Raw genomic sequence first — 12,770 nt, forward strand, 5'->3', positions numbered from 1 at the left:
GTAACAGAGTCAGTGTACATCTTTAGCTAGAAAAAAAAAAAAAAAAAAAAAAAAAAAACTGTGAAATAATTTCAATAGACTTTTAGGATAAAACAAGATGTGTACTGTCTGAGTAGAAAAAGTGAAGCAATAATTTAACGTACAGATGTATGGTAGAAATATGTACAGTATAGGTATATGCGATTAAAGGTTAGTTTTACAAATGAGAATATGGTGACAATACAATGTAAATTACATACAGATTACGGAAGGGTCATTGGCCTTGTAGGTTAGGGAGGGGGGGGGGGTGGCTGAGGGGTGGTGGTTTGTAGGTTAAAGGAGAATACTGTAATGTTAGAGATGATCTACAGTTATATCTTATTAATATTATTATTTTAACAGATATACTGTGTTTGTTCATATTAGTATAAACTGCAAACAATGGTAATAGAAAGGAAACACATATACGTGATTTTAAGCGTTATTTACATAGAGACTGATGTTGTTTTGGTCTCTATTGTGTGGGGATTAATTGTAATGTTTTGTGGTTTAATAATATGCATTTATCAAGAGTTTTCTTGTTGCATCAGGGGAGGGAGGGGATGTGAGGTGGAGGAAGGGTGGTCACAGTGTTGGTGTGGAATAGGTGAATACATGTCATTCATCAGAAGAGACAGAAGATAATAGTATGACAGGATACCTTGCTGAGTATGGGCAAGTCCGGGTGGGGGGGGGGCGGCGGTGATGGGGGATATGGGTTGGGGATGAAGGGCGTTGTTAATAAGATAACTGAAATGTTATAAACATAGATTAAGGAAATGGGACTCGTGGTCCGGCATAGCAGATGAGAGGGGAAAGTGGGGTAAGGGAAAGTTTAGAGTAGTGTAGTTGAGAGGGGTACATTGATGAAGACAATTACAATATGTTTTATTAACATGTGTTTTACTTTAACATATATGTGCTGCATTAATTACCAATTAATTTATAAACTAACAGAAAGTTTCCCACTGATAACTTAGAGAGAAAATATTGAACTTCAGTATACCAAACTTGATAGTTTTATTTTCTTCCTTTTCCTATTTTATCTCCTTTAAACAATTTCTATTAACCTAACTCATCAAAGTTTGGTTCATATATTTTGGGCAGCTTTTTGCAGAATGCTTTTATTTATTTTTTAATCTAATATGATTATTGATTTATCATATCTTGGTGTAATTCTAATCTAATTGTTTTTTTTGTTTTTTTTTCAATTTTCAATTATATTTGTAAGTTTTAGCTGGGGCCCCCTATCTACTTATTTGAATAAAATTCATTTCTATTCAGAATGTATTGTTTTCTGTCTCACGTTATCTCTGTTTTACTCTCCTATTAATCATATTCCTCATCTGATGCCTGTTCTTTAACTGTTAGTTTATTTCTTTATTCAATTTTGTCTTCCTTTTTTTTTACTTAAATATAGCTATATTAATAATACATGTCTTGTTTACATCATTAATACTGATACTAAACTAATATTAATACAAAACATTAATACATTATAAATCTCAACTGGATATTTCTTTACTACTTATATTATTTACATATTTTTAATTATACTTACAATATTGCCTCGAATCTTTGAGAGTGTTGTACATAGTTAAATATTCCATTAACTTCATGTTTATTCATTTCTCTCCCTTTCTCTGTCTGTATGACCATATTCTCTATTGATGTTATGATTGGTAGAGAGAGACCAGAGGAGAGGATAATGTTCCCATCTTCATCAATCTTACTAAAGGACCAGTTTAGATGCACCCAGGATATGGGAATCTAAAGAAAGGAAAATAATAAATAGAATTAATATCATCATGTTTGTTTACAGGATAAATACTTGAAAACAATAAAATCATAATTGAGAAATATTCACTTTGTTTTAATTTCATAATACTCAGGAACATTTTGTTTATTTTTAATCATATGTTGTTAGTGTCTTGTTGCTTATTGCATAATTAGTGGTTTGAATTGTAAAAAAAGATAATTGTATTTGTAAAGTTTGTTTTTTCATCTATTTTCTTATAGAAAGATGTTAAAGGGTAAACAAGAGGGTTAGGCTTATTACAGAGATCAGTCATTGTTATTTCTGTAGAATTAATGAAAGGTGTGTTAGAGGGGTGAGGGATGGACGGACCAAGGGATGTCAGGGGTGTAGGGAGGGGTGTGACTTGGTAAGAAAGGGTGTGCTAAGGTTAAGTGAGATTTGGTCGCGGAAATAGGAGGGGTGCCTTTGGGCAGCAGAGAGAATGTTATGTTGTTTTTGTTAAAGCGTGTACGGGAGGTGAGCGAGGGACAGACCGTTGTGTGACATACTGCACCAGAAGGGGTGCAGTATGGGTATATAAAGAGGGAGTGCTTTAATGTGGGGGAGTGCGAAGAAAACTTATACTCATTAAATGTATTGTGTTCTGATCAAGAATTGATCAGGTTCAAGATTATGATTGCTATGACTTTAATCATAGTTTTAAAGAGAAAGGGTCGTATCATTGGGTTTGTTGGAGGGGTTAGGATGGGGAAGGGTATGACCGGAACTGGTATATTTGAAATTAGGTAAATGGTATTAAAGAAGTAAATCGGGAAGATCAGGTTTAGGTAGAGTTGGCTTTACAGTGAACTGTTAAGAAATAAACATATCATATTTAGGAATCAGTCTGTTATTGAGGGTATTCTACTATTAAGAAATGTTTATCAATCACTTCATCTATTTTTCATTAATTTCAATTTTAATTTGTACAAAAGTTAATTTAAAGTCATAATCCGTAAAACAGAAAACAATTTATTGAACATTTCTCTATTAACATTTTATTCTTACTTCAATATATGATAAGATTTTGAAAGATAAAATCAGCAACGGTAAGATTAACAGAGGTATTGCTGAATAATAACCATGAAAAATATTTAACAATGATTACTCATTTGTTAATTATCCTACACACCATATCCAGAAGTTTATTATTTTATATAATTTATTGTTTGTATGTACGATTCTGTTATCTTGAACTTACAAATATATTTCAAATTAAACCTGTAGTTCCTTTGTTAGCATTTAAACAGTTTAGTATTAATAACTAACGAGATATAATCACTTCTTAAGACATTCATCGATTTATAAACTTGTATTGATTGATGTATTTATTCAATATCTCCCTTTATGTTTTACTTACGTCATGATTGGATGCTTTCACCAGGAGCTCTATGACTAACCTCTGTACAGACTCACTGGTGTCTCTGAGGATGACCAAACCATCTGAACACATCTCTGTAATAGTCTGGATGTCATCGGGCTATTGACAGAAATAAATAGTACTTATTTAATAGAATAATAATGTAAAAATTAGGCGTTAGGGAGAAAATAAAATTTGGTAGCGTTGATGAATAGATTGGTTAATTCAGCAGATATTTGAAACAAAATTTAAAATTATGTCAAGTTTACTGTTTGAATATATATGTTTTACTCCCTTGGCAGTGAACTCTCACACTATGTTTGATGAGTTATATATATCTTATATGAGTTAACATTAATGAATGCATCTAGAAATGTACGATTGAGTGACATCATCATCTAACTTACGTTGAAACAAATCAATGTACGCACATTTCCAACGGAGTAAGAAAAATACTGTTACCTCAAAAATAAACGCATTTTGAAGAATCTCTTTAATTAAAAGTACAATGACAAATGAGTGAACATTCTAATTTAATCAGATCAAAAGAAAAACAAACAACAAAACAAAGGATAATATTAAAGAACAAGCGGCAAGATGAATTGACACAACTTTGACCGAGATACATTTTCTAGGATAATGAAATTAAATAGCTCCAAATATATGTCTCTAAAGTTAAGAACAAGATATTTAGAACTAAGAATGTGGAATATTGTTTTCTTTCCTGTAAGATTCATATCGTCTGTCACTGGAATATTCCATACCGGGACACATGATTTGTTTATAACTCTTTAGGATGCTGGCTTTTTATGATAATATTTTGAAAATTGATCGACTCCTCTACTCCTTCACTATTTTGCATGTTACTAATAATAACAGTGTCACACGGAAATGTGAAAGCAACTAACATTATTATTGATTATAAGTTACTTTAAAATACCATAAATTACCAACCTTCCTCCATTTACCAGACTCAAGGTCAAGAAACTGGACTTCACCGGATGATATGACTGTAAATATAGATGGAATAATAAAATCGATCAATTATTACTGTAATAAATGACATATTTAAAACAATACCTAAGATTCAAAATGTATTTGTTAGACACACTCCTAATATGTTAACAGTCGGAGATAATGTACCTGAACTAGATTCAGAAGGGTCGAATATCAGTGAAATGAACCATTGAAATGTTCTCTCTACTAATTAATTAATAATAAAGTACTAGAAATCAGCAGTCACTAGTAATCCAACCAATTATATTAACCTTTAATCGAATACTTCCTGCTTACTTTCCTTATAGTCCTTATTTACAGGCTAACAATAATGTAGCTCAAAACACTAAAATCTATTACATTTCGAGGTAAACTGGCTTTATTTCAGCTCAAAGAACACCAAAGAAGACCAGTGTTTAGGAAGTCCTCCCCCTTCAATCATACCCTCAGACATTATTAGTATGTTAAATGTATGCAAGACCTTCCTCTAAGTCACTATTCTAGGTTCATTCTTGCCAACATATATCTCATTATACTAGTTCCCCCCCCCCCCAACACACACCCACACAAATTTTTCAATCTACCACATTTCCCTTTCTCTCCAGAAATATGAAAAACGTAGCAATAAACACAATCTACTTGATCATTATTTCTTTTAATTCTTATGTAAAAATCGTACCTTTAATATTCCTTGATCTTGATTCTTCTGGTATGATGCCTGGCTTGATCGATGACGGCAGTTTACAGTTATGAAGCCTTCAAAGGTAAATAAAGCAGGGAAAGTAAATATGCAATATTTATAAAATAAACGAGTATCTGATGTCATCATTGTAATTAATAAAACATGGAGGTCATTGAATTTGTGTATTATTTGTCTTATTGAGAAAAAAAAAAGAGCGGTTGACAAGGTTTAGATTTAGTTCTAAAGTTATTCATCATTCCTATCATACTGAAAAAAAACCTCCCAAACTTACCGTGTGGCATGGTAACGTGTGGACAATCCTTATAATATGCTGTACTATGCACAATCAGTAACGGAATAAAACGTGTAACATATCTCACAAATTAGAAATACTTCCAAATATTGCAACATTTTAAACCGCAAGTCTCAACACAAGACTTGTACATTTAACTAAATAAAAATATCACTGCAAAATAACCATTACCTTATCCCCTCCTATAAACCCCATACGCTAACCCTCTGACTACCCCATCTTTCCATCTTACCCATTTATTATCTGCTAAGGTCACGATGTTTTTTCCTTACCACAATGCCTTGAATCTAGGAGAATTTATTCCATAGTTTATCAATCCGATCACTTCTTCCTCGCTTAGTATGTTTCCCTTTCCTTTTGAATTGATGGATATCTTCACTACTGATGATAGGCTTGATAAACAAAGACCGGACTCAAGTCTGATATCTTTACCGTCAAATCCACTGAAGGACATTGATAGGAATATATCAGATATTGGAATCTGAAGAATAGGAAAGGAATATCACAGTTAACTTATCTTATAGTTCATCCATGATGGATAAAAACGCCTGGCAAGTGTTTTTACGATATGAAACAAAAAAATAAATAAAATAAAAATAAAATAGAATATTATTCATTAAATGTGAACTGAATTGTCTTTAAAAAATAACAGTTATTTTTTTCATGTCATTAGATATTTATTTCCTTTAAACTTGCCCAACATAGCAGTCAAACAAGAGCAGGTATATATTGTTGATTTTATGAACACTGACTGAGCAAACCTACAAAATTTAGGTAAAAATACCAACAAAACAAGTATGAGATATTATCATTTGTTCGTAACATATTACTTTCCCATGCATTGACTATTTCTTTAGTTTTTTTAATCTATGCTATTATTTCATTCCTGTCAGTCAGTGCATTAATTAATTTCTACAGCCACACTAGCGGAGACTCGACAACGTTCATGCCGTGAGTGACCCACTACAAAGGACTTTCCTTCCCGGGACATACAGTGCATCTCGATACGTGTGTTTATCGTTTATATCCTATGTGCAATCAATTTCATAATATTTAAGATAAAATAATGTTAAACCATTGTAACGACACGAATATTATATAGTCCTATATTAATTTCGCGTCGAATGTGTGTTATACTTTCCAATCGCCAGTCCACCGACAAACCAGTACTATATGGCAGAGGGCCGATAGCCGGCCAGGTTTAAAATAACATATCCAGTATCAACGAAGCCACTGTTATATCATATTATAGGGTAATATCAGACACTCATTTGCGCCAAAGGTTCTCGTTCAATATTTTATATTTCCAATCTTGATACCGTTTTCCTGCAATCTTTAGATCTCGCACGGTTGAAGTACATTAGGCCTAGCCTACACCAAAAGCAAAGGCTGTTGGGGGATATATATAGGTATATACATATATATGTTTCTAAGCTGTCACCTTCACCGGTAAGAGAATCTTATATTAGCCGTAGCTACCACGCAAACTAGTAATATTATTACTACTATATAGCCTAGCCCTAAGTAAAGCAGCGGCAATAATGATAACCAATCGGTGCTATATAAACGAGACTAATTTAAACTGCCCTAATAATATACATATGTAACGGTCTCATATCAAACAAAAGTATAAAAAGATTTATTCATTATATGAGTTTGACACGGCTGTTAATTTGTTTGGCTAGGTAAGCCAGACTTTGCCTTACTTGAAAATATTAAAGGAAGTTTACTGACGGAATGACCGGATGTCTATGTTTGAAAACAGCGTTTAAAAAACCATCTTCTTTGTTGTTTGAAACAAGCTTCATTTGTAGATCTTAATGTCTCATATATCATCTAACTGTTTTATGTGTAATTTCTACTCTGCTGGTGTTTCCCACGAACTTATTAAATTCTCCTGTAACCTCAAGGTTGTGAAAGGAAGTAATGGGCTTACCTTCTAATTCTTTCAACGACAAATCTTACAAAAATAAGACAAATATGTCAAACCTGCCTAACCTATACTTGTTAGCTTTACATAAGCATAGGCCAACAATTACCGTGCCGTATAGGTCAATATAATTACAGCAGCAAGCCGCACATGGTAATATTCCCTTAGCAGTCGCACAGTACAATGATAAACATGTGTACGTGTAAGTAGGCGACGAACTGAATCTGCACACAGGGTGTACGTTCATCTACGTGCGTAGATGATCGACGCTCACTTTGCGACTTTCTTTGAATTTGAGGACAGGTGTATTGCTGAATGTACTGACGGTACGATGAAAGGAAGCATACACATGTTTTAAATTGTTTGGGCTTTGTTATTCTCCCTCAACATTCCTTCTACTGTACCAGATTACATACAGCTTATGTTAAACTTGTCTCGTCTTTTAAATTCAGCCAAGGTAAGTTAAACGAATTAAATTATTTCCCTTTTCAATCCAAAACAGAAAGCGGAAAATGGCACTTTCGTAAATATTAAGATACAAGCACTGGCCTATATCGACGGTTGCATCAAATTGGTGGCGCTCTTCATAAACACATGTCACGGAGAGGGGGACGAGTATGCGTAAACAACTCTAGATATTGTGGTAGGGACGATACATTTGCAACTCTTAAAATATCAATGAAATCGACTTAACTGGAGAATACACTAACAGTAGATAATCTATTTTTTCCCGTTTCACTCTGGTTGCAGGGTTATAACTATTTTTCCAGGAAAATTATACTTTTGAAACGTTTGGAGATAAATGAATGGTCGTTTTTGTATCATAGTTTACAATTCATTCTTGACTGTATATCATCACTTCGTCTGATGCTGAAATTTTTGAGGCAAATTTGGACGTCACTATGTCGTTTCGAGGTGTATGTTCTTTGTGTGTCGTGGGGGCGTTTAACTATTAAAAACAGTGATACCATGGGTTGCGTATAACGGGAAATCGTATCACATAATCACGACTTACTCAGACACTGACACTTGGTTAATAAATAACATTTCATCATCTCGGTCAGATTTGCAGCCTTTGATGATTTAAAATATATGTTGCTTATAATGGACATGTGATACTGCAATGTACCGCTATAAGAATGGTCAGGGTTGCCTTTGTTTCTCAACTGACAAAACGTTAAACTGATAAATAATCTAAACAAAATCGCAATGATCTAATAAACTTGAATTAGCGATATTTTGTATGGCTGTGTTATATTATAAGTTACTTACATTGTGACTTGAAGCAATTTCAAGTAGCAATATCGTAGACATCTGGAGTTGTTCACTATCAGTTTTATCTAGAAACACAATACTGGAACACAGACTTCGTAAACTGTTTTCATCCTTACTCTGAAAATGAAAATAGAGTCGTCTTCAAATAAATATGAACGAACTTCAAGTTACAATATATTAATATTGCTCCCTTGGGTATCACAATTTAACATGGTATGAACCGTAAATGAAAGCTGTGAGCGGGAACTGATAACCCCCCATCCCGTCAATATTGTATGCTTCAAGAATCCCTCAAATTAAATTAACGCTTTGACTTTAAACTTTTCATAACACCATAACGACTCTGCTCTGTTTGTTTAATGTCCAAGGTGAGGGCGATAACCCTCTCTTAAGAAAACATTGGTTTAGAAGGATTGTATTCAAAGTGTTGCTAAGACCAGTCACTGAACTCAATTGTAATTCATGACTGCGTTAATATGACTCTTATTGACATTATATAGGCTCTACCCTGTGTTACATATTGAACTTTTAGAGCGATAGGGGAGAGGAGAGAAGGAGGGGTACAAGGAATTTTGTTAATAATCGTTTTGTGCGAGGGTCTGAAGGGATAGGATAGGGTTTAGACGCAAAAAGTTGCTGTCATTATTTGTCATTTGTCATTTTAGCTACATCTTTGAATACAACCTTGCGTGCATGGTTTACAAAGATCCCTCTGGGGAAGAAGTATATTCTTCTAGCGGCAACAACCATACACAAAAGAAAGTGAGAATTCATAATATATGTTTGTCTGTATATAATATATATTACGATGCAGGTATAGACATGTTCTGCTTTAATTACAGAAGACGATAACATTTGATTATTGAAGTTTCACTTTCTGAAACAAAGTTAACTAGCTCAGCGAAATATCGTTTGGAGGGGCTAATGAGAAGCAGACCACACTGTGATCATGAGGAGGATTGGAAGGGATTAGTGAGAAAAGCAAACATTTCTGTTTCAAATACTTACAACTGCAAGAATGCCACATGACCCAACTCTTTATTTAAGACTATGTGTATTAAAATTGTGACTAAACGTTCATGTCATATAACCATGGTTGCGTTTTCCCATTTTTTCAAATGAATGTTGATCGATTTCGACACCGCCTTCAATTGACTATATGTGCAACAACATAATAATTGATTGGTATTTGGTATTGCACATTGTTCTTGGCTAGGAGTACAGACCCCCGGAAGTTGAACACTGTTATATAGTTCTTAATAGCCTTTATAACAAGTTTGGAGACAAAAATATATGTCTGGAAGAAAAATACACCTATATTTTTTCTTCAATATAACTAATCTTTAACGATTCTTGAGCGATAAGTATTGTTATAGTGTAGCTATTTAACTTAGCACAGACATTGTTAGCCTACTATATTTCCTAAAGAACATGAAAGACACTGAAAATACTTAAGTATAGCTTTACCGCAGCCGAATGAGGGGAGGTGAGGACTTGATTTGAGAAATTGCCCCAATGCCACCTCTGGCGCCTGGACTGGTATCCAACATTATAGTTATCAGACATGTAAATTTGCCAATGTTTGTACCGTTCCTGTTTCGTTTACATAAATATCCATAGGGAATGGGAGCTCTTCGAATAATCATAATTCCTAGAAAAATTAGTTATCATTCATAATACTGCCGTTGCAATTATTCACCTAGCATTATCTAAATGTTCTACGTATAGGGAAGTTGCCGATTTCGACAAGCGTACGATTGATGAGACCGTACGCATGGGTGCAGGCAATCGATGTGGTTATTGGTTATGTCAGTTATGACATTTCATGTTTTTGTGTACACCCCAAAAACAAAAATACATACATATATATATATATATATATATATATATATATATATATATATATATATATATATATATATATATACATATATATATATATATATATATATATATATATATATATATATATATATATATATATATATATATATATATATGTATATATATATATATATATAATAACAAGAAATACATAAATCAATTAATACAATGATAATAATGATAACTAAATACATAAACTGTATACACTGTATACGTGCAGTCGGAGAAAATTTCAAATCTGAAAGCTACTTGCAACAATTGAAAAGGAAACAAGCAACTGAGAAACAGTAACAATCTATGTAAAATGCAAGAACAGCCTCCTCTAACTGTTTTGCACGTAACGCATTTGTTGTGTCAAATGAATTCCTGTAACGTAGATTCTAGTTGCTTATTCGTACATGGATCAAATAAATTGGAAATAATAACACAATGAGTGTGATTCATTTACAAACTCAGGTTAATCACTTCACTGTTCACTTTTTACTCAATTTGATTATTCATTTAGCTTTTCTCATTTATTTCACTGTATTCTACCTACACTTGTTATATGGTAGTGTACAAAGGAATTGGTTCATGGAAGATAGTCTAACGTTGATATGGCCCTCCCTAATGTCTGTAAATGGTACCATCTATAACCATTTATAATATTTATTTTTTTTTCATTTATATATTTATAATCGAAAGTTCAATTTTTATTTTTATTTGCTTAAGTATTTTTTTTATTACATGCATATAAATGAACTAGCAAAATTCCGTTTCCGGTGCGGTGGTGCCGTTTCCCAAAGTAGATGTTAATTGGAAGATCGGTCTTGCATTTATACGGAAATTTAATAATTTGTTGCCCAACTTATGACACAAAACGAACAATAAAGGCATCATTGCACTCAAGAGAGAGGTCAAAGACTTACTTCAATTGTTATGCCCTCCTTGGAGTTCAACACCCATTTACCTCTGGAAGAATCTAAATGCAAGTCAGGTTTAGACGGTTTCCATGAAACTAGGAAGAAGAATCGTGAAACGATTTGTTGATAGATCAAACGTGTTAATAGACATAACTCGTGTACATAATTACAAGGTAAATGTATTACTATATACTGATATGATTCTCCGTTGACTTTTACAATATGAAGATGTCACCCGTTTAGTATCCCACAAAGGATCACAAATCGCTTGTGATGAGTAACACATTTAGTGTTGTTTTCTATGCACTCACCTTCAATGTCATGTAACTTCGTAAAAGGAGAAAGAGAACCGACGGGAAGTGACAGAGGTAACAAACAGTCAATGAATCTGTAAGAAAGGAAGTTTGTGGGTGTGAGTGTGTTAATTGATTTAGCCTTTATCGTACTCTTTCATCTATCATGTAACTATGATGTCATGTTTGAGATATATACCTTAATGTTAATTATTTCAACTGAAGTTATGAAATGGAGAAATCAGTTTATCTTATAATGCTAAAAATAATTATATACACAAGAATATACGTCCAAATCAAGACATCGTTACTAAGACATGGACAACACAAACATCACTGCACTGCTGTACGCACGCGTTAATAGAAAGTATGTTTTAAACGTTAAATTCAAGAAAACAGTTCTATAGTTTTCTGGTTGGTAATTTATCATTCAGTAAGTTAACATGAATAAAACACATCATAGTAAATGGTTTGTCATTACTTACGACACTTTCTTCAGCCGTTGACATTTGTTTGCATAGCAAAATATGCCTATTACATGGTCCTGTGTCAATTCTTTCTCAAAGTTAGTTTTGATTTGTAGCTCCTTTAAGTTGGGCAATAAAGGCACACGGTTCCTACTTTTGAGGATAAGATGATTTTCATCCGCTGAGCTAAATGACTTCAACATTAGACTGGATATCTGAATCTAAGGAAATACATTTGTGAGATTACCAGACCATCGTGCACATTCAAAGGTTTATTTTGTTCATCACGGTATATGTCACATAATATTCCAGAATTACAAAACAAAGCCCCAAAAATATGAATACTGACATTCAGTGATATATTTCAAGGAATCCTACCAGTTAGAGAACAAGTTGATTCTCACTCTAAGCAGACTGACAGTGAGAACTGTACCAGGTCTCGATAGACACATATTTTTTTGTTCAAATGTAGCTCATCCAAATTTGCAATCTAAAGAACTACTTTCAAATTCGATTAATTTAGTAGCAATATCGTTTCTGGCAATTTAATAACTTGACAAAGCTGTCGCCATTCCTTATGGAAGTCTTTTGGTTGAACTCTTTACTCCATATTTTCGTTGCGAGCTCGTGTTGAGGTCGAAACCCGGTGCTACGTGGTGAACCCTGTGTATAATATGTACGCAACTTATTTGCATAACCAGACATTACATACATAGTCAATATCTTTGTATTCCATTGCTTAAACGTTTGTTTTAAAGTTTCATTGTAACCTGTTAATTGAATAGTTTACCCACCATATTCACTTTCGAGATCAAATTTCCTCATCTGCTCATCAAACTTCGCGAAGAGCAA

The 12,770-nt window shown here is 33.3% G+C and overlaps 1 protein-coding gene across 2 annotated transcripts in view; it reads right to left on the reverse strand.

Annotated features, from left to right (window-relative positions):
• The window catches only part of LOC139983266 (uncharacterized), a 117,010-nt gene that overhangs the window by 91,438 nt on the left and 12,802 nt on the right, over positions 1-12,770 (reverse strand). The gene's annotated exons all lie outside the window — the stretch shown is intronic.

This window comes from Apostichopus japonicus, chromosome 16 (assembly GCF_037975245.1).
Source record: "Apostichopus japonicus isolate 1M-3 chromosome 16, ASM3797524v1, whole genome shotgun sequence".
NCBI lineage: Eukaryota > Metazoa > Echinodermata > Holothuroidea > Aspidochirotida > Stichopodidae > Apostichopus > Apostichopus japonicus.